Here is a 24,240-nt window from a genome sequence, read left to right on the forward strand (position 1 = left end):
AACAAGGGGTAAAGTGAACCTTAATACCCCACAGGGGTTTCACGGCTTTTGCATATGTAAAAAAAAAAAAAATGTACCTAAAATGCTTGGTTTCCCCAAAAATTTACATTTTTGAAAAGGGTAAAAGCAGAAAATACCCCCCAAAATATGTAACACAATTTCTCCCGAGTACGGTGATACCCCATATGTGACCCTAAACTGTTGCCTTGAAATACGACAGGGCTCCAAAGTGAGAGCGCCATGCACATTTGAGGCCTGAATTAGGGACTTGCATAGGGGTGGACATAGGGGTATTCTACGCCAGTGATTCCCAAACAGGGTGCCTCCAGCTGTTGTAAAACTCCCAGCATGCCTGGACAGTCAGTGGCTGTCTGGTAATACTGGGAGCAGTTGTTTTGCAACAGCTGGAGGCTCCATTTGGAAACAGTGGCGTACCAGACGTTTTTCATTTTTATTGGGGAGGGGAGGGGGGCTAGGAAGGGGTATGTGTATATGTAGTGTTTTTTACTTTTTATTTTATTTTGTGTTAGTGTAGTGTAGTGTTTTTAGGGTACAGTCGCACGGGCAGGGGTTCACAGTAGTTTCTCGCTGGCAGTTTGAGCTGCGACAGAAAATTTGCCACAGCTCAAACTTGCAGCCGGATACTTACTGTAAACCTCCGCCCATGTGACTGTACCCTGTACATTCACATTGGGGAGAACATCCAGCTGTTGCAAAACTACCAGCATGCGCTGACAGACTGTACATGCTGAGAGTTTTAGTTTTGCAACAGCTGTAGGCACACTGGTTATGTATCACTGAGTTTGTGACCTAACTCAGTGTTTCACAACCAGTGTGCCTCCAGCTGTTTCAAAACTACAACTCCCAGCATGTACGGTGCATGCTGGGAGTTGTAGTTTGCAACAGCTGGAGGCACAACGGTCGTGAAACACTGAGTTAGGTAACAAAAGCTCTGAGTTTCACAACCAGTGTGCCTTCAGCTGTTGCAAAACTACAACTCTCAGCAGTCACCGACAGCCAACGGGCATGCTGGGAGTTGTAGTTATGCAACCAGCAGATGCACCACTACAACTCCCAGCATGCACTTTAGCTGTTTGTGCAAGCTGTGAGTTGTAGTTATGCAACAGCTGAAGGTACACTTTCCATAGAAAAAATGTGCCTTCAGCTGTTGCAAAACTATAAGTCCCAGCATGCCCATAATTGAATGCTGGGAATTGTGGTGGTCTGCCTCCTGCTGTTGCATAACTACAGCTCCCATCATGCCCTTTTTGCATGCTGGGAGCTGTTGCTAAGCAATAGCAGGAGGCTGTCACTCATCTCCAACTGCTGATCCACGCCGCCGCTGCAGGTCAGCCGCCGCCGCTGCTCCTGGGGCCCCGATCCCAACAGGGACGCCGGGGATCGGGGTCTCCAGCTGCCGGGGTCCACTTCCCGCACCCGATTACATCCTTCAGAAGAGGGGCGGATCTGGTTGCGGCAGTGACACCGGTTAACCGGCCGACGAATCAGGGCGATCGTGAGGTGGCACCAGTGCCACCTCACCCCTGCTGGCTATGGCTGTTCGGGGCCGTCAGAGACAGCCCCGAACAGCCTGTAATTCCGGGTCACTGGAGACCCGATTGACCCGTAATCCGCCGCAGATCACTGGGCTGAATTGTCCAGCGATCTGTGGCCATCGCCGACATGGGGGGACATCATGACCCCCCTGGGCGATATGCTGCGATGCCTGCCGTACGATTTCAGCAGGCATCCGGCTCCGGTCCCCAACCGGCTAGCGGTGGGGCCCGGATTTCCCACAGGCGTATGGATACGCCCTGCGTCCTTAAGGACTCGGAATGCAGGGCGTATCCATACGCCCTATGTCCTGAAGAGGTTAAGGCCCTGCTCCCCAGTTACAGACATTCCTTCGCATCACATCACAAGTAAGTATTGAGGATATGCATTACGTAAAACTTAACTTTTAATAATACTCTTAGGATAAAATACATGTACCCAAAACTTTTTTGAAATGAAACAAAAGGAAAGCTGTGCAAAAAAACACCATGTGCCACCTACACCACCAAGTATTGATGCAAAGACCTCTAAAAGGTGGAAGGGAACAACGTATGGTCCATTGTAATCGGTGGGGGTAAAAACTTCCCCTGTAAGGCCCTCCTCTCGCTTTATTGATACCCTTCTTGGCAAGTGTTACTCACCCTAAAAAGGGTGGCCCCACACAGGAACCTCTCCCTATTTCCCCCTACAAACACTGCAATTTCCCAGGGTTTTTAGGTGGAAACAGAGAGTTTCTTGTGTGGGGCCAGCCTTTTTAGGCCGAGTAATACTTGCCAAGAAGGAAATAAATAATGCGAGAGTAAGGCATTACAGGGGAAGTTTTTACCCCCACCGGTTACAATGGACCATACGTTGTTCCCTTCCACCTTTTAGAGGTATGTGCATCTTTCCATCACATCAAATCTTGGTGGTGTAGATGACACATGGTGTTTTTTCACACCTTTCCTTTTGTTTGTTTTAAAAAAAACTAATTTGGGTCCATATATTTTAGCCTAAGCATATTATTAAAAGTTAAGTTTTAAGTAATGCATATCCTCAATACTTACTTGTGCACACTAACACTATTACGAAAGAGACCATTTTCTTCTGCCTACCTGCCTCAGCTACTATTCTGATCCTGCCACCCACCTGATGCCACACATCTGATGCCAAGTTCACCTTATTTCACCCACCTTCGTCAAGAGGTACTGGTATTGCCACCCACCGAACCACTCTGTCACCGGGTCACTTTCAGGACTCCTGATGCTGCTGCTGCCACCTCCAGGCTATCTCATTCTGCCACCATATGTTCTCCCCGTGCTGATGCCACCTCAAGGCTGTCTAATTCTGCCACCATATGTTCTCCTCATGCTGATGACACCTTCAGGCTGTCTCATTCTGCCACCACATGTTCTCCTCATGCTGATGCCAGCTCAAGCTGTCTCATACTGCCACCATATGTTCTCCTCATGCTGATGCCACCTCCAGGCTGTGTCATTCAGACACTATATGTTCTCCTCATGCTGCCGCAAACTTCAGGCTGTGTGATACAGCCACTATATGCTGCTAAATTCAGGCTGTGTCATTCAGCCCCTATGTGGTCTCCTAATGCTGCCACCAACTCCAGGCTTTGTCATTCAGCCACTATATGTTCTCCTCATGCTGCCGCCAACTCCATGCTGTGTCTTTAAGCCACTATATGGTCTCCTCGTGCTGCCGCCACCTCCACACTGTGTCATTTAGCCACTATATGGTCTCCTCATGCTTCTGCCACCTCCAGGCTGTGTCATTCAGCCACTATATGCTGCTGCCAACTCCAGGCTATGTCATTCAGCCACTATATGGTCTCCTCATGCTGCCGCCACCTCCAGGCTGTGTCATTCAGCCACTATATGTTCTCCTCATGCTGCCGCAAACTCCAGGCTGTGTCATTTAGCAACTATATGCTGCTGCCAACTCCAGGCTGTGTCATTCAGCCACTATATGGTCTCCTCATGCTGCCGCCACCTCCACGCTTTGTCATTCAGCCGCTATATGGTCTACTCATGCTGCCGCCACCTCCACGCTGTGTCATTCAGCCACTATATGGTCTCCTCATGCTTCCGCCACCTCCAGGCTGTGTCATTCAGCCACTATATGTTCTCCTCATGCTGCCACAAACTTCAGGCTGTGTCATTCAGCCACTATATGTTCTCCTCATGCTGCCACAAACTCCAGGCTGTGTCATTTAGCAACTATATGCTGCTGCCAACTCCAGGCTGTGTCATTCAGCCACTATATGGTCTCCTCATGCTGCCGCCACCTCAAAGCTATGTCATTCAGCCGCCATATGGTCTACTCATGCTGCCGCCACCTCCACGCTGTGTCATTCAGCCACTATATGTTCTCCTCATGTTGCCGCAATCTCCAGGCTGTGTCATTCAGCCACTATGTGGTCTCCTCATGCTTTCGCCAACTCAAGGCTGTTTCATTCAGGTACTATATGGTCTCCTCATGCTGCCGCCACCTCCACGCTGTGTCATTCAGCCACTATATGTTCTCCTAATGCTGCCGCAAACTCCAGACTGTGTCATTCAGCCACTATATGCTGCTGCCGACTCCAGGCTGTGTCATTCAGACACTATGTGGTCTCCTCATGCTGCCGCCACCTCCACGCTGTGTCATTCAGCCACTATATGGTCTCCTCATGTTTCTGCCACCTCCAGGCTGTGTCATTCAGGCACTATATGGTCTCCTCATGCTGCCGCCACCACCACGCTGTGTCATTCAACCACAATGTGATCTCCTGCTGCCAACTCCAGGCTATGTCATTCAGCCACTATGTGGTCTCCTCATCCTTTCGCCACCTCCACGCTGTGTCATTCAGGCACTATATGGTCTCATCATGCTGCTGCCACCTCCAGGCTGTCATTCAGCCACTATATGCTGCCGCCAACTCCAGGCTGTGTCATTCAGCCACTATGGGATCTCCTCATGCTGCCGCCACGACCACACTGTGTCATTCAGCTACTATATGGTCTCCTCATGCTTCCTTCACCTCCAGGCTGTGTCATTCACCCACTAAATGTTCTCCTCAATGCTGCCGCAAACTCCAGGCTGTGTCATTCAGCCACTATATGCTGCCACCAACTCCAGGCTGTGTCATTCAGCCACTATCTGATCTCCTCATGCTGCCACCAACTCCAGGCTGTGTCATTAAGCTACTATATGGTCTCCTCATGTAGCCGCCACCTCCAGGCTGTGCCATTCAGCCACTATATGTTCTCCTCATGCTGTCGCAAACTCCAGGTTGTGTCATTCAGCCACTATATGCTGCCGCCAACTCCAGGCTGTGTCATTCAGCCACTATGTGGCCTCCTCATGCTGCCACCAGCTCCAGGCTGTGTCATTCAGCCACTATTTGGTCTCCTCATGCATTCGCAACCTCCACGCTGTGTCATTCAGGCACTATATGGTCTTGTCATGCTGCTGCCACCTCCAGGCTGTGTCTTTCAGCATCTATATGTTTTCCTCATGCTGCCTAAAAACTCCAGGCTGTGTCATTCAGCCACTATATGCTGCCGCCAACTACAGGCTGTGTCATTCAGCCACTATGTGGTCTCCTCATGCTAATGTGATTTAACCCCTTCCCTAATTAAAGTTTGAATCACCCCCATTTTCCCATTAACCCCTTAAGGACTCGGCGTTTTTCCGTTTCTGCATTTTCATTTTTTTCCTCATCACCTTCTAAAAATGATAACGCTTTAAATTTTGCACATAATAGCAGCCGGGACCAACCCGGTGTCATGCGGGGTCACGGAGTGACCCCGTTTTAAACACCGGGACCGGGCTCAGGGGTACAGGTATGCCCTGAGTCCTTTCTCCACGTGCGTAAATTTCCGAACTATAAAAATATAACATTAATTAAACCGCACAATGTCATATATGTAAAAAATTCCCAAGTCCAAAATTGCGTATTTTTGGTCATTTTGTATACTATAAAAAAACTAATAAAAGTCCCATCAAAACAAAAATGGTACCGATAAAAACTTCAGATCATGGTGCAAAAAATGAGCCCACACATATCCCTGTATGTGGAAAAATACAAGTTATAGGGGTCAGAAGATGACAATTTTAACACTACACTGTTCAGTACATAAAATTAATTTGCACCGATAATTTGCTGCTAAGTCTTTAAATATGGAGGAAAAACATAGATTAATTGGTGAAGAACCACTCACAGTAGGACCCTTAGGTTTTTGTGTAAACCCCGATTTCAGTGAAAATGACGTTGAGCTATTAAAATTGATGTTGGATATCCCCAAGATGAATGTTGATACTCAAAGTGACAAGTACATTCTGTTCACAGGTGTGAAACCATCTACATTCAATCCCCCCATACCTGCTGGTTCCGCTATCCATACATTTTTAGAATGTGTGCAGTGTGACTTTAAATCATTATCGTATTCCCAAGCTAAATCAAACTTGACCTTAGGTGAGGAAAAAGCCCTGCAGTGGCTATCCAAACAACCAGATTTGTGCGACCAGTGGATAAGGGGGGCAATATTGTTTTGTTATCAAAGGAATATTATTTAAAAGAAGCCCATCGCCAATTGTCAGATTCTGCTATTTATAAATAATTATTGAAAGATCCAACATATTACTATCAAGAACTCATTAGATCCTTGTTACACAAAGGCGTGGAGTTAAATATTTTTACAACTAGATTTGCAGACAAATTATTCATACTACATCCCAAGAAACCCTACTGGTATTGGATCCCGAAAATACACAAAAACATTAAAACACTGCCCGGTCATCCAATTGTTGTGGGAAGGAGTTCATTGCTAGAACCCATCTCGCAATATCTGGACTGGATTTTAGGTGCACTACTCTATACCATTCCAACTCATATACAGGACACAACTAATCTACTTAATATTGTACAGGATTTTGGATGGCAGCAGGGATTATCCCTGGCCAGTACTTATGTCGAGAGCCTGTACACCCGCATCCCTCAGGGTAGGGGTGTGCAGGCTGTCAGACATCGAATGGTAATGCTTCAGAAGTACAGTAAGAAATTTTTAGATTATACAGTGGTCCCTCAACATACGATGGTAATCCATTCCAAATGAACCATCATTTGTTGAAACCATCGTATGTTGAGGAATCCGTGCAATGTAAAGTATGGGAAGCTGTACTCACCTGTCCCCGCCGTTCCGAACCCGTCACTGCTGCCCTGGATGTCGCCCTCCATCGCTGTCGCCGCATCCCTGTGGTGTCCCCGAAGCTCCGGACGTCTCTGCTTCCCCGGGATCCTCACTCTCCACTCTCCATCATCACGTCACTACGCACGCACGCCGCTCCTATTGGATGACGGAACAGCATGCGCGACGTAATGATGACGAAGAAGAGAGCCGGCGATGGAGGGGATCGTGAAGAGGACGGTTCGGAGCCCCGAGGACAGGTAGGAGACCATCAACGGACCACACGGGGCACGGTAAACGGCTATCTGGTGGCAGCTGCAGCAGTCAGCGCTACCGGACAGCCGTTTATGCGATGGCCCCGACATACAAAAGCATTGTATGCTGATGCTGCCTTCACCATGCGATGGCCTATGAGAGGCCATCTCATGTTGAAATTATCGTATGTCTGGGCCATCGTAGGTCGGGGGTCACTGTATTTGTTAATTCTTAAAGTTCACAATGTGTATCAGTTTTATGAGGAGAAGTTTATCCAATCAGACGGCATGGCGATGGGGACGCCAGTGGCCCCCACTCTTGCTAAAAATATTTTGGGGGTACTGGAGGACGAATTAATATATTCTATGCAAAACCTGTTTAAACAATTTTTATCATTATATGCACGGTATGTAGATGATATTTAGTTTTTTTGGGCAGGATCCCAACAACAGTTCAGTTTGTACAGTACATGAACAACAATACAGCAAACATGCATTTCACTAGCAATTTTAGCAAACGCAGTATGGAATTCCAAGATGTACGGATGTACATAGTACGGATGTACAATAACAAGCTTAATGTGAAGGGATATAGAAAACCAACCACAACAAACTCGCTATCAAGGTATGATAGCTATCATCCTCATCATGTTAATAAGGCCTTACCGTATAGACAGGTGGTCCGTTTGCGGAAAATTAACACCAGCGATTAAGTTATTTTAGAACACAAATTATTTGTGAGATTGGAAAATAGGGGCTACCCGAACATACTAAAACAAGCACTGTATAGAGCTTTGTCTCTTCCAAGAAAACAGCTCTTGCACATAAAAACATAAAAAAAATCACAAACTGATGGGAAGGTCTTTTTCTTTTTCCTTTGAATATAATCCAATGGGAAAAACAATTAGAGCTGCCATTTTTAAGAACAGGCACATACTACACAATAATGATCTGTTTAGAAACGTAGTAACAAGCAAACCAGTGCTTTCTTTAAGACAAACTAAAAACTTGAGGGATATCTTAGTCAGAAACCGTTTAGAAAAAACAAACAAAGAAAAAAAACTGGTTGCAAAAACAAATACCGGAAGGTATAACTGTGGTCAATGCAATCTCTGTCATCTGCTGTATACTTCTAAAGTAATAACATTGGATTCATTCGAGGTAAGAATTCAAGATTTTATTACCTGTAAAATGAGTTATGTGGTGTATACGATGGTCTGCAGTTGCGGTAAATACTACATAAGGAAAACTATTAGACCTATGCAGGTGCAGATAAAAGAACATTTAAGATCTATGAGAACAAGGGAAGGAAGTCCAATAATAACAATAAAGTAGAATTAAAGTTTTTAGGATTATATGTACAGAAAATACCATCAAGAGGAGGTGACAGACAGCAATTATTACTGCAGAAGGAAACACAGTTTATTTTACGCACAGATCAATAGAGTTCTATTGAAATCCATTGATCTGTGTGCTCTGCAATCCAATGATAGAGCCTAGTCCATTAGCGGCGGCCCCCAGCTACTGAAAACAGCCGGGGGCTGCAGAGTATGGAGCGGGCACGAGTCCGGAAGCTTCTCCATACACCCCTCTGAGCAGCACCATATTTGTCGGGGGCTTTCAGGTCAGGCTCTGCTTGCCCGAAGCTGAGCTAAGGGCCAGAAAAATGCTGGTCCCGGGCTTGGGGTGATAGGAATTCCACATCCCTGTCTAGGCATGCTTTGTGACCTGTGCAGAGGTCCTTGTGCACAAAGGTAGAGAGGGTAATCTCTGACCAAGACCTACTGTGAATGGCCTAATCATTTCTAATCTAAACATAGATGTCACCTTTAATGATAAGCAAAAAAAAACTCTTACACAACATTGACAGTAAAAAGGAAATTCCAGCTCTCAGAATATGGTGATCACTCCCTTTTTTTTCAGTTAAAAAATAAATTATAGTGTAAATTTTTAATTGAATGTCATCATAATCAAGTCATAAATCAACTGGTGCCAAAAAGTTAAAAAGATTTGTAAACAACTTCTATTAAAAAATCTTTACCTTTTAGCGGTTGTATGCTACAGAGGGAATTATTTTCTTTTTGAATTTCTTTTTTTGTCCTGTCCACAGTGCTCTCTGCTGACACCTCTGTCTGTGTCAGGAACTGTCCAGTTTGCTATGGGGATTTTCTCCTGCTCTGGACAGTTCCTGATACAGGCATCAGGTGACAGCAGAAAGCACTGTGGACAAGACAAAAAATAAATTAGAAAATAAAGCATTTTCTCTGTAGTATACTGGGACTGTAGTGACTGGGAGCACATGGTAAGTGAGCTTTTACACCTTTTTCATACTAGTGTGGTGCTGTCCGGTGTCCATTGCTGCCGCGGCACTGTGTCTATGGGGAGGCACGTCTCTGGGACTGGTTTGAGTGGCATTGGGGCTGCTCTGCTAGTGTGTTCTTCCCCCTGTGGGAACTGGTGTCGCGTGGTGGTGGTGGCCCAGTGCTACGCCATTTTATGCTAGGGACGTTAGGGACCCACTACTTACACGTGGCTTGATGTGGCTATTGGACTTGCACTTCATGATCATAAAGTACACTAATGAGCTGTTAGTATAATAAATGTTGCTGAGAAGCATTAGATCATTGTGCAAGTTGTGGATGTGCGACCATGTCTGTTTTCTCTATTTGAATTCACATTGTGTTTTCTATCCCCCTCTTTTTTTGTTGTTTTTACTTGGTCTGCACGCTGCCCCTCCCCCTCAGCCCAGCCCTACATAAATTAGCAGGAAGCTGTACAGGGACCCTTTCTTTCTTGCTGCCTCACAGTCTAACTGGGAGCACATGGTAAGTTAGCTTTTACACCTTGTTCACACTGGTGTGGTGCTGTGCGGCGTCCATTGCTGCCACAGCACCGTGTCTATGGGGAGGTGTGGCCTTGGGACCGGTTTGAGCGGCATCGGCAGTGAGTCGTTCTCCCTGTGGGCACTGGTGTCGCAGCGGTGGTTCTCGCCGCCCAATGCTATGCCATTTTATGCTAGGGACGTTAGGGACCCACTACTTATAGGTGGCCATGACGTGGCTAGTGGGCTGCACTTCATGATCATAAAGTGCACTAACAACCTGTTAGTATAATAAATGTTGCTGAGAAGTATTAGATCATTGTGCATGTTGTGGATGTGCAACCATGTCTGTTTTCTCTATTTGAATTTTAATAGAAGTACCGTATTTATCGGCGTATAACACGCACTTTTTAGGCTAAAATTTTTAGCCTAAAGTCTATGTGCGTCTTATACGCCGATACACCCCCAGGAAAGGCAGGGGGAGAGAGGCCGTCGCTGCCCGCTTCTCTCCCCCGGCCTTTCCTGGGGGTCTAGAGCCCTGCTGCCGGCCCTTCTCTCCCCCCTGGCTATCGGCACCGCTGCCCGTTCTGTCCCCCTGATGCGCCGATATCCAGGGGGAGAGAAGCGGCGCCGATAGCCAGGGGGGAGAGAAGGGACAGCGACACCCACTGCCGGCGCCGGTGCCCCGTTGCCTCCTCCCATCCCCGGTGGCATAATTACCTGGGTCGGGTCCGCGCTGCTGCAGGCCTCCGGCGTGCGTCCCCGGCGTCGTTGCTATGCGCTGCACGGCGCGGCGCATGACGTCAGTTCGCCGCGCCGTGCATAGCAACGATGCAGGGGGCGCGCGCCGGAGGCCTGCAGCAGCGCGGACCCGACCCAGGTAATTATGCCACCGGGGATGGGGGGAGGCAACGGGGCAGCGGCACCGGCAATGGGTGTCGCTGCCCCTTCTCTCCCCCTGGCGTCGATAGCCAGGGGAGAGAGAAGGGCCGGCAGCAGCGCTCTAGACCCCAGGAAAGGCAGGGGGAGAGAAGCGGGCAGCGACGGCCTCTCTCCCCCTGCCTTTCCTGGGGGTGTATCGGGGTATACACGTGCACACACGCACCCTCATTTTACCATGGATATTTGGGTAAAAAACTTTTTTTACCCAAATATCCTTGGTAAAATGAGGGTGCGTGTTATAGGCCGGTGCGTGGTATACCCCGATAAATACGGTAATTTACAAATCTGTAAAAAAACTGGGAATGTGCAGCTCACAATTAACTAGCCGAGGTAAGAGGGCTATGCACCTACACCTGGTGTTTTAAATAGGAAAGACAAAACTAAGAAGGTAGCCAACCCCTCTAGGCTAGTATCAGTTGCCTGATATAATGATGTAGTGGTAATAATGATGACTGGATTGTGCTTCAATTATAATATGAAAAGTGCTAATTTATTACACAATATAAAATACATAAAAAATATTTTGTAAACAGTAAATCCTCGAAGCACAGGACCCTTGTGCCGAGGAAATTAAAATATAAAACTCTGAATATAAACAACCACCGATAGCTATCATTAAGAAATTTTTGGCAATGCAATGTCACTTTTAGTAATCCCGCCTCCGATAATCCAAAAATAAGTTCAAGTCCCATAGAAGGTATAGATGCCAAATGCTATGCGTATAATAGATGTGTTATAGTTACCAGCCTGCAATGAGTCCCGATAGAGAGTCACCTTGAGTTGAGATGTAGAGTCCGCACAGTTAAGGTGGTACCAGACGCTGGCATGCGTCTTAGCGGCGGTCTGCCTGCCACAGACAAGCTGGAATGGTAGCCGCTTACTGATGTTTCGCTGCAGATGGTAACCACACAAAGTAGCAGGTGCGGACTTCTAAGTTACTCGATGGTGGGTGACGTCACAGGCGCTGGGCAATGCTGCCTGAAAGATGGTCTCGAGAGCGTTGTGCTGCTTTGCAGGACTGGATCGGAGTTCACCGTTAAACAATCAGATAGCGCTGATGTAGAAAGATTGTAAAAGAATATTCTACATCACCGCTATCTGATTGTTTAATGATGAACTCCGATCCAGTCCTGCAAAGCATCACAACCCTCTCGAGACCATCTTTCAGGCAGCATTGCCCAGCGCCTGTGACGTCACCCACCATCGAGTAACTTAGAAGTCCGCACCTGCTCCTTTGTGTGGTTACCATCTGCAGTGAAACATCAGTAAGCGGCTACCATTCCAGCTGGTCTGTGGCAGGCAGACCGCCTCTAAGACGTATGCCAGTGTCTGGTACCACCTTAACTGTGCGGACTCTACATCTCAACTCAAGGTGACTCTCTAACGGGACTTATTGCAGGCTGGTAACTATAACACATCTATTATACGCATAGCATTTGGCACCTATACCTTCTATGGGACTTGAACTTATTTTTGGATTATCGGAGGCCGGATTACTAAAAGTGACATTGCATTGCTAAAAATTTCTTAATGATAGCTATCGGTGGTTGTTTATATTCAGAGTTTTATATTTTAATTTCCTCGGCACAAGGGCCCTGTGCTTCGAGGATTTACTGTTTACAAAATATTTTTTATTTATTTTATATTTTGTAATAAATTTGCACTTTTCATATTATAATTGAAGCACGATCCAGTCATCATTATTACCACTACATCATTGTATCAGGCAACTGATGCTAGCCTAGAGGGGTTGGCTACCTTCTTAGTTTTGCCTTAATTTACAAATCAGTTTAACTTTCTGGCACCAGCTGATTTAAAAAAAAAAATGTCTTCCACCGGAGTACCCCTTTAACATATTATTTATCCTTGAATGGAGAACAAAATTAGATGGTGACCTCAAAATTCACTAGGCGCTCCTTTGTGTCTGAAGCCTGTGTTTGAGTCCTTATTGTGTCCTTTTTAACAGGTTTGCTAAAATGTACTAAAATTCTGTTTTCACTTTGTCATGATAGGGAATTAAAGGGGAGCTCTGGTGGAAAACAAGTAGGAAACCAATGATTTTAAATAAACTGGTGCCAGCAAGTTAAACATATTTGTAAATTACTTCTATTTAAAAATCTGAAGTCTTCCAGTACTTATCAGCTGCTGTATACTACAGATAAAATTGTGTCGCTCTTTCCTGTCTGACAACAGTGCTCTCTACTGAAACCTCTGTCCGTGTCAAGAACTGTCCAGAGTAGAAGCAAATCCCCATAGAAAACCTCTCCTGCTCTGCACAGTTCCTGACACAAACAGAGGTGTCAGCAGAGAGCACTGTGGTCAGACTGGAAAGAACTACACACATTTCTGTGTAGTTTATCTGTAGTATACAGCAGTTGATAAGTACTAGAAGGGTTAAGATTTTTAAATAGAAGTCATTTACAAATTTGTAAACCTTTCTGGCACCAGTTGATTTGAAAACATTTTTTTTCCTTTTAAGTGCAAAATGATGGGGGAAAACGATATATTTTTTTGTTTTATTTTAGCACAAGGCTACAACAAAATAATAAAATGTGAAGAAAAGGGTCTGGAAACTTTACAAATGCATTGTGTACAACTTTACCTTAACACCTAAAGGGTTAATAAACTTCCTAAATGTTATTTTGCATACTTAAAGGAATGGAGTTTTTACAATCACTTCAGAACTGAATTGGTAACGAAAAAATAAAACATTTTTACATTTTCTTGAAAATTAGAAACATTTCTAAGCCCTCTAACATCCTAAAAAAGTCAAAGAACTTTTAACAAATTATGTCGATATAAAGTAGATGTATTTTAGATGTGAATAAATAACTAACTTATGTGGCGTGACTATCTTTCTTACAAAGTATAGAAAAGGTTACCTTCAAAATTTATACATTGTTTTGGAGTTTTCAAAAAACACTGAATATATCGACCAAAATTTACAACTAACATTGAGTACAATGTATCAAGAAAACACAACATCAGAATCACTTGATAAAGTTTAACACTTTAAGGACTCAGGGTTTTTCCGTTTTTGCACTTTCGTTTTTTCCTCCTCAAAATCATGCTTTCAGTTTTCCACCTACAGACCTATATGAGGGCTTAATGTACCGTATATACTCGAGTATAGGCCGAGTTTTTCAGCACGATTTTTCGTGCTGAAAACACCCCCCTCGGCTTATACTCGAGTGAACTCCCCCACCCGCAGTGGTCTTCAACCTGCGGACCTCCAGAGGTTTCAAAACTACAACTCCCAGCAAGCCCGGGCAGCCATCGGCTGTCCGGGCTTGCTGGGAGTTGTAGTTTTGAAACCTCCGGAGGTCCGCAGGTTGAAGACCACTGCGGCCTTCAACATCATCCAGCCCCTCTCACCCCCTTTAGTTCTGAGTACTCACCTCCGCTCGGCGCTGGTCCGGTCCTGCAGGGCTGTCCGGTAAGGAGGTGGTCCGGTGAGGAGGTGGTCCGGGCTGCTATCTTCACCGGGGAGGCCTCTTCTAAGCGCTTCGGGCCCGGCCTCAGAATAGTCACGTTGCCTTGACAACGACGCAGATACGTCGTTGTCAAGGCAACGGCTCTATTCCGGGCCGGAAGCGCGGAGAAGAGGCGCCCCCGGTGAAGATAGCAGCCCGGACCACCTCCTCACCGGACCACCTCCTTACCGGACAGCCCTGCAGGACCGGACCAGCGCCGAGCGGAGGTGAGTACTCAGAACTAAAGGGGGTGAGAGGGGGCTGGATGATGTTGAAGGCCGCAGTGGTCTTCAACCTGCGGACCTCCGGAGGTTTCAAAACTACAACTCCCAGCAAGCCCGGACAGCCGATGGCTGCCCGGGCTTGCTGGGAGTTGTAGTTTTGAAACCTCTGGAGGTCCGCATGTTGAAGGCCGCAGTGGTCTTCAACCTGCGGACCTCCGGAGGTTTCAAAACTACAACTCCCAGCAAGCCCGGACAGCCGATGGCTGCCCGGGCTTGCTGGGAGTTGTAGTTTTGAAACCTCTGGAGGTCCGCAGGTTGAAGGCCGCAGTGGTCTTCAACCTGCGGACCTCCGGAGGTTTCAAAACTACAACTCCCAGCAAGCCCGGACAGCCGATGGCTGCCCGGGCTTGCTGGGAGTTGTAGTTTTGAAACCTCTGGAGGTCCGCAGGTTGAAGACCACTGAGGGCGAATGATGAGAAGAGGATGATGAAGGGGGGGGGGGGGGTGGGGATGATGAAGGGGGGGGGATGATGAAGGGGGGGGGGTGTGGGATAATTACAAGGGGATGATGAAGGGGGGATGTGTGGGATGATAAGGGGATGTGTGGGATGATGACAAGGGGATGATGAAGGGGGGATGTGTGGGATGATGACAAGGGGATGATGAAGGGGGGATGTGTGGGATAAGGGGATGTGTGGGATGATGACAAGGGGATGATGAAGGGGGGATGTGTGGGATGATGACAAGGGGATGATGAAGGGGGGATGTGTGGGATAAGGGGATGTGTGGGATGATGACAAGGGGATGATGAAGGGGGGATGTGTGGGATAAGGGGATGTGTGGGATGATGACAAGGGGATGATGAAGGGGGGGATGTGTGGGATGATGACAAGGGGATGATGAAGGGGGGATGTGTGGGATGATAAGGGGATGTGTGGGATGATGACAAGGGGATGATGAAGGGGGGATGTGTGGGATGATGACAAGGGGATGATGAGGATGTTAATGACGGGTCTGGATGATGACAGGGGGGATGAGGTATTTCCCACCCTAGGCTTATACTCGAGTCAATAACTTTTCCTGGGATTTTGGGTTGAAATTAGGGGTCTCGGCTTATACTCGGGTCGGCTTATACTCGAGTATATACGGTATGTGCTACCAATTTTACTTTGTAATGACATCAGTCATTTCACCACAAAATCTATGGCAAAATGACACCTTATATTTATTGTGTAGGTCCATACAGTCACAAGGATATCAAATTTATGTAGGTTTTATTTTATTTTACTACTTTAAAAAAAATTATAACTACATGCACCAAAATGAGTATGTTTAAAATTGTCACCTTCTGACCCCTATAACTTTTTTTCCCAGCATATGGGGCTATATGAGGGCTAATTTTTTGCACCGTGATCTGTAGTTTTAATCAGTACCATTTTTATTTTGATGGGACTTTTTGATTGCTTTTTATTGGTTTTTTAAGGTATACAAAATGACCAAAAAATGCAATTTTAGACTTTAGAAATTTTTTGACCGTGCGGTTTAATTAACATTATATTTTTGAAGTTTGGACACTTACGCACGCGGCAATACCACATATGTTTATTTTTATTATGTTTACATATTTTTTATATGGTTATTTGGAAAAGGGAGGGGATTCAACTTTTATTAGGGAAGGGATTAATTCACATTTATTACTTTTTATTTTTCCTTTTTTTTACACCATTTTTTAGGGGACTATTACATGCAATCTTCTGATTGTATACACTGTTCAATGCTGAGCTGCCGGGAATGCTTTTCTTTCATTTTAGACACCGCGATCAACTTTGATCGCTGCATCTAAGGGGTTAATGCCGGGTATAACTGCAATCGGTGATGTCCGGCATTAGACATGACGCGGGGTCAGCGGGCGCGGGAGCAGGGCATACATGTACGCCCTGCGTCCTGAAGAGCTTAAAGATTCCAAAGTTATCATAACATAAAGTGGGACAGGTCAGATATGTGAAATTGCCCTTAGTTTTTATAAGGGGTTATTAGAGATAATTACTTGGGAAATTAGAAAAACAAATAAACATGTTTTACATAAATAGTTAAAGAGTACCTGTCATCAACTAAACTTTCCCTGATCCCCCTCCCCATCTGTCCCTTACTCTAACTATGCCTATCCCTGTGTTTATTGAGGTTTAAAACGCTGTGGAAATACCTTTTTTTATCCCTCTTCATTAGCTCAGGAGCACTGTCTTTCTGAGGGGTGGAAGGAGGCAGACCCAGCAGGCATGATGTCACATAAAGCCTTGCCGGGACTCTGCTTCTGCCAGTCTTCCTGTATGCTGCTTTCCCTGTGCAGCAGTGTTTCCCAACCAGGGTACATACAGCTGTTGCAAAACTACAACTCCCAGCATGGCCAGACAGCCATCAGCTGTCCGGGCATGCTGGGAGTTGTAGTTTTGCAACAGCTGGAGACACCCTGGTTGGGAAACACTGATCTGCAGTGTGCCTACAGACTAAGTACAGGGGAGGGACGGCAGCCCCTGTCTCTCTCCTGTGTCTCTCTGCACTAAAAAGTCAGGGGGGGCACAGAGCAGGGAGTGCAGTGAGATAATACAATGTATAAGATAATGTGTGGTGAGGGGCAGGGAGAACACAGAGCAGGGGAGAGGGGGAGGTGACTGGCCTCTGTTATATGAGAGGCATGTGCAGGCTTGTAGCTCACAGTGCTGCTCCAGGCTGGGAGCGAGTCCTGAGCTGAGAGTACTGAACTTCCTGTGGAAGGACCAGAGCCCTTTCAGCATTAGTCCTAAAAGCTGTACACTTACTATGAAAAGCATAGGAAGCTGCCTGCAGACCAGGCATAGAAGAGAGACCCCTAGTAGCCAAAAGTATAAAATGAAAAAACTGGTATAAATATTAATACTTTTTAATGAAGATATATTACAATATGTCTTCATTAATGATTCTGAACAACATATTAAAAGTGTTTGTTGATGACAGGTACTCTTTAAATAAAACTAACAAGCATAACTTCCACATGGCAAGAGATATTTTGATAAAAACCTGGTACACATATTACTTATGTGGCAACTAAAAATATAGTAGAGCGTAATTAAACATAACGGGGGTTGCGAGGGTGGGGTCCCAAAGTTTCATGCAAGTCTATTGGGCTGCAAAGATTGTCCGGGATTTTAAACATACTGCCGACTGCACGACAGGCAGGTAAAGAGAATAGTTAATGTGGAGGATGGGATAGGTTGATGGTATATGAGGACAAGAAATGAGGATGGGATATGAGGTTGGGACATAAGGAAGGGATATGAGTTTGGTACATAAGGAAGGGATATGAGGACAGGATATGAGGTTGGCATACAAGGACGGGATATGAGGTTGGGATATGAGGGTGTGATCTGAGAATGGGATGTGGAGATGAGAAATATGAATGGAAAATTAGCATGGGATATGATGGAACAAAGAAAAACTGAAAAAATAGCAGAGTGCCAGGATATGAGGGCGGGATATGAAGACATGATATGAGGATGTGATATGAGATCAAGATAGGAGGACAGGAGCATTATTGTTTCTTTTCCTCATCCACAAGGTTTAGGTAGAAAGACCAGACAATACCAGGTACTCTGCTAGTTAACATTACAGGGGCTGTCCAGGACTTTTATAGTGATTGCCAATTCTTAGTATAGCTTATCCATATGAGAACATGGGGGTCTGACTACTGGCACCCCGATTAACTGAAGGAGCAACAGTGCCATTGAAGTACATAAGATAAGTTGCAATACCAGGTACAGCTACTATGTAATGTATAAAGCTGTGCCTAGTAAATGATGTAAAGGCTGCTGCACATGCACTGCGGCCCCTTCATTCAGCTAATTGCGGTGTAGATTATGCCTCATTTTTCTATCTCAATTCAAGACATTTTATTTTCTAGAAGTTTACAAACATATTTGTGGAATAGTGTACACACTCTAGGCTTTTCATTGTGGGATGAACCCTTGAACATTTTGGCTGACTTAGTCTCTGGACAGATTTTTTTTGGCTTCACAATTTGCACTTTCTAAGACTCTAAAATGTATTCAGCTTAAAAAATAAATAATTGTTTCCAGTTTGGGACTGTTTCCTGATCATTGGGCCAGACATGATAAAGACAGTCTGTGTTCTGTATTAAATTCAATATGAATTGTTAAATGGGCACTGTTAGATTAAATAACTTTTAATATGTTGTACATCTTGGCAAAACATTGACCTTTCTAGTATACTTCATAAAAAAATGTTATTTCCTTTTATAGAAGTCATGGCTTAAAAAAATAATACAACAAGGGTCCTCATATAATCAAGAACATAATTCTGTCTGGCTGTAGCATCATCTTTTTCCCAGCTGAAGCACAGGCTGGGACAAAGTCCAGTAAGTGAGGGCAGGACTAGCACTTATGTGCGCTCACTCCTCTCCTATCATAATGCAGCATTAAAAGGAAGGGGTTACAGAGCAGCCTGCAGTGACTGGATGAAGAAAGCCGGCACAGTACAGAAGAAGTAGGGAGGAGGATGAGTCATGCAGAGTGAGGACACACCCCCTCAAAAGCACAGAATAACAAACAATAAGCAATAGATAGAAGATATATGTGAGAGAACTATAGGTGCGAGACACATAATTTATGTGTACACGATCAGGATAGGTACTACAACATTTTGTTTTTTTTGTGGGATATGACTGGCATTGTTTAAAGGGGTACTCCGGCACTAAGACATCTTATCCCCTATCCAAAGGATTGGGGATAAGATGCCTGATCGCGGGGGTCCTGCCCGCATGCTCCGGGGGGCTGATGGTAACTGCGACGGGACCCCCGTGATCAGGCATCTTATCCCCTATCCTTTGGATAGGGGATAAGATGTCTTAGTGCTGGAGTACCCCTTTAACCTGTTCAGGACGTGAGGCGTATGCATACGCCCGTGGGAATTCTGGTCCCCGCCGCTAGCCGGTTGGGGACCGGACCGGGATGACTGCTGGAATCATTCAGCAGGAATCCTGGCACATCGCCAAGGGGGGTCCTGAGCCCCCCCCCCATGTCCATGATCGCAGAAAATCGCATGTCAATTCCCGATAACCCGGAAAATAGGGATGATCGGAGCTGTCAGTGACAGCCCCGATCATCCTGAAGGATAGGAACGAGGTCGCAGAGCTGTGATCTCCTCCTATCCCCTGCCATTAGTCAGAACTGAATTCTGACCAATGGCAGCGCAGGACAGTGGGTTGCCATGAAAACCCCTCCGTTCTGCCCATCCCTGGATGTCGGGCAGAACAGGGGGAGAAGATAGAGGCCGGTACCTGGAGGAGAAGATGCGTGGGGACCGCCGATCGTCGCTGGAGGCTGCGGAGATCACAGCACAGGTAGGGAAGCGATGGTGGGGGGGGGGGAAGGAAAGTTGCAGTAAAGCAATCTTTACTGTGGCAACCACTAGGAAGGCCGAACTGCAAGTCCCAGCATGCTCAGACAGCCAAAGGCTGTCTGGGCATGCTGGGAGTTGTAGTTTTGCAACATCTGGAGGGTCACAGTTTGGAGACCACTGCTACAGTGGTGCCCAAACGGTAGCCCTCCAGATGTTGCCAAACTACAACTCTCAGCATGCCTGGACTGCCCAGGCATGCTGGGAGTTGTAGTTCTGTAAAATCTGTCCCTTCAGATTTTGCAATTTTCATGAAATTTTTGAAAATTGCTGCTCTATTTTGAAGCCCTCTAATTTTTTCTAAAAGTAAAAATATGTCCATTTTATGATGCCAACATAATGTGGACATATTGTATTTGTGAATAAAAATAAAACGTATTTGGAATATCCATTTTCCTTACAAGCAGAGAGCTTCAAAGTTAGAAAAATGTAAAAATTTCAAAATTTTCATAAAATTTGGGGATTTTTCACCAAAAAAGGATGCAAGTAACGACGAAAATAAAGTAGAATATGTCACGAAAAAATAATCTCAGAGTCAGAATATTCGGTAAAAGCATCTTAGAGTTATTAATGCGTAAAGTGACGGTGATCAGAATTGCGAAAAAGGGCTCAGTCCTTAAGGTGAAAAAGGGCTGCATCCTTAATGGGTTAAGTGGGTACTGGAGAACTATGAAAATAGAACACAACTAAGGGAAATACTAGTCTGCACATACAGAAGGTAAAATAAGTATTAAACACATGACCATTTTTTTTTCACTAAATACTGTTTATTTGAGATAATAGTACCTGCTAATTCCAAGTCTTTCTGAAGCTCTCCAAAAGTGGTCCTTGGCTCGTGGACAGCTCCTTTGTTTATTTTTTCCACTGCTCTGTCTTGTGAGGAGCACCTAGTTGAGGCAAATTTATGGTGAAATGATTGTCTTTCCACTTCCGTATTATGGCCCCCATCAGTGCTCACTGGAACATTCAGAAGCTTAGAAATGTGCCAACACCATTGTTATATTTTGCAAAAATTAGGTTGCATAGGTCTTCAGACAGCTCTTTGCTTTTAGCCATCATGAGATGTCTTGTGTGACACCTTGACAATAAGACCTTTTTTTGCATTCCATCAGTTGGGACTGAATCAGCTGATATTACTTTGTACTGACAAGGGGCTGGATTGATTTTTAATACTGATATATTTCAGCTGTTGTCCTGGCCTACCATGCCTTTTTGAACCCCCCTTTCACATTATTACACATAACTTAATTTCTGAGCTTTTTGTTTTGGTTTCTTGTATTTATGGATCACTTGGTCCGTTACCAACATCTGGTAAACATGTTATATCAATAGCACCTTTGGAAATATATTTTGTGAGAAAAAAGGTGATGTGTTTAATGCTTATTTCACCTGTTGTAGATTCAGACTCCGGACATACTTACAATGCATTCAACATTTTTCAGACCCTTTACATTTTTACTCTTTTTGTTATGTTGCAGCCTTGTGCTAAAATGAAAAAAAAAAAAGGTTTCTTGCATCAATCTGCACTCAATACCCCATAATAACAAAGTAAAAACAGAATGTATCTTCCATCTGCATACTGGAACTTTGGAGTTAAGCCAAAGTGACCCGATTGGGTTCTTGGTCACTTCTCTCACCAAAGAGCCTTCTCCCTCGATCACTAAGTGTGGGGTGGCCAGTTAAAAGGAAGATTCCTTGTTGTTCTAAACTATTTCTATTTAAGAATTATGGAGGTGGTCACTATGTTATTGGGAATGTTCAGTACAGCACAAATGTTTTTGTTCCCTTTTTCAGATCTGTGTCTCCATACAATCCTATCTTTGGACTCATGTAAACAAAGCCTAGATTTCTAGGGGGAAAGTCGATTGTTGCCTGGTGGAGAAAAAGAATACTAACTTTAAACCAATCCAAATCAAAATCAATTAAACTTTTAGTTTAAAAGAAACAATATCTTAAAAAAATTAAATAAAATATATATATATATATATATATATATATATATATTACCGGAATCCATCTCTCCTTGCACGAGAGGGTTCGACAACCACAGGGAATTCACAAACCCTGCGGCTATCCTCCCACAGTAAGCATCAGAATACAGGCGCCATTTACTGAATAATGGTTTGATACTCTCCATTCATCTCAATCAGTTAAACATTTAGCTGCATCATATCACATTATAAAAGTAGTTCTATTGCTGAGTTGCACAGTTCAATTAAATTTCATTTTACACACCACAATGAATAGCACTGTATTGTGAGGATACTTTTTCTGCAATGCTTAATGCCAAATATTTTGGGAGAAGCTTTTTTCTGGTTTTGGCATTGTTCCGTTGTAAACATTTGCTCACATGAAGAATACACACCTTAGCCCCGAGGACAATATTCTCTGTATATTTATCTAGCTATAATTAATATCTACTTACTGATGCTAGTTAAACAATAGTTAATAGACACCTGACTCCATTCCAAACTTGTAAAGGGTTATAAGAGTCAAAGCTAAATCTCCAGCCAGCAATCTTAAGAACAGCTATTTCGATGTTCAGCCTTAGAGTTCCCATCATGTGTGGTTTCTTGATTCCCGTTCTTCAGCTGGAACTCTTGACATTTGACTTTTCTGTTGAGGAAGTCCCAAAACGTGTACAGCAGAGAGCAACAGGTGGGTAGATATAATCTGGTTGGATAAACTGTATTACAAGACACTAGATAGAAGACCAATTCAAGAAGGGACCACTGCAGTATATTTTATTGCTTTATAACACAATTTGCCATTCAGCTGATAATAGAGGCATTTGTGAATCAGATGAAGGAGGTTTGGAACTTCTGAACTAATTATAAAGCAAAGGAATTTCATGAGAAATGCATAAGAAGTACAAGGATGACTTTCAAGTCAACATACTGTAGATCAGTGCAGAAAATGTTGGTGCTTCCAGAGGCACTGATTCTAAAAAAAAAAAACATGCCACACTACTGTTTAGTCTTATATTAATAAAAATTCCTTTATTTATATAGCACCAATATTTTCTGCAGCAGCACTGTACATTGTCATCATTCACATACCCATGCTTATTGGGGCTCACAATCTAAATACATTGATCAGTATGTTCTAGAGTATGGGAGCAAACCTGAGTAAATGGAGGAAGCCATACAAACATGGCGAGAACATATTAACTCCTTGCAAATCTTGCCCAAGGTGGCTGTTAAAGCGGGACTGTAATGCTGCAAGGCCACAGCGCCAACCATTCAGTCACTATACTGCCCATATTGACATATTTAGTTAACATTTCAAAGTGCATAACACCCAATAAATTTGGGGTCTAGAATAGTAACTTGTTCGGGGAAGAGATGGGGTTGATTAACTTAAAAAAGGGTTGAGTCCTGTCCAGAAATCAGTCGGTCTGTTTAACCCACCTTTAAACCTAAAAAAAAAAAACATCAGTACTTATCAGTAGTATAATATTGAGTTTCCTAAAGCAGCACCTTTAAAAATTGCTTTTTTTTTTACTCCCTGCACCACCACCTGGCAGTAGAAAATTCCTTGGAATAGCATCTCATGTCGTCTTAAACAGCGGCCATCTTACAAACAACATGTTACCACAGGGGGAGTGACCAGCTCCGGTTTTCAAATTTGGGCTGGCCCTTTCTGTGGTGACTCATTAGAATGTGCACTACCCCATCCTCTGACGTTGCCATCTGCACTTTCTCAAAGTGTGTGCCTACACAGGAAACAGCTGTTGCTGGTTTTTACTACTGTCTGTCTGTGCGCACCCCCTGCTGCAAGTTTGTACACACTGAATTTTGAATAAAGTCAGATGAAGATTGCCACAATGGGTGAATGCCAATTATTATTTTTTTTTTTTAATCAACTGATTATCTATATAAGGGTATCATTTGGTGAAAATGAGCTGACAGATTCCATTATATAATTTTCCCATCAAACTCAGCTAAGTGCCACAATCAAACAATCAGGGTAAAACCTTAAACACTAAGGAGCTACACCTGCCTATGAGGTTGGAGAATGTTGAAAGTACCTATGCGCATCAGTTTGTGGACCTTCCGGACTGTCTATACCCAAGGGAAGTTGAGGCTTTTGTCATTAACCTATACCATTGATCACTATAATGTTCCATAATTTGCACAGTTTCATTTAAAAATATATTTTGTAAATGTAAACTCCTGGGCTGGATCTCTGCTATACAGCTGTTCCTGTTTGGAAGTACAGAATGTACAGATAGTGTGTCTGAGCTCCTGTATACTATATATGAAGAAATAAGAAGGAAGAAAAGTTAACAGTCATTAAACACTGCATTAACAACCACATATTGAAAACATTCTCCACTTGTAGAGGCAATCTGGGAGC

General features: G+C 44.4%; 1 long non-coding RNA gene across 2 annotated transcripts in view; it reads right to left on the reverse strand.

The window, feature by feature from the left end:
• Window positions 1–8,158: 8,158 nt before the first annotated feature.
• The window catches only part of LOC130276806 (uncharacterized), a 66,681-nt gene continuing 50,599 nt past the window's right edge, over window positions 8,159–24,240 (reverse strand). Inside the window, exon 4 of one of the 2 annotated variants that reach the window (XR_008845252.1) lies at window positions 8,159–8,231. This is a non-coding gene — a long non-coding RNA (uncharacterized LOC130276806). Of the gene's footprint in view, window positions 8,232–22,587; window positions 23,300–24,240 lie in introns of those variants that run through there. The other variant, XR_008845251.1, reaches the window with a different exon arrangement.

Source organism: Hyla sarda, chromosome 6, assembly GCF_029499605.1.
Source record: "Hyla sarda isolate aHylSar1 chromosome 6, aHylSar1.hap1, whole genome shotgun sequence".
NCBI classification, from domain to species: Eukaryota; Metazoa; Chordata; class Amphibia; order Anura; family Hylidae; genus Hyla; species Hyla sarda.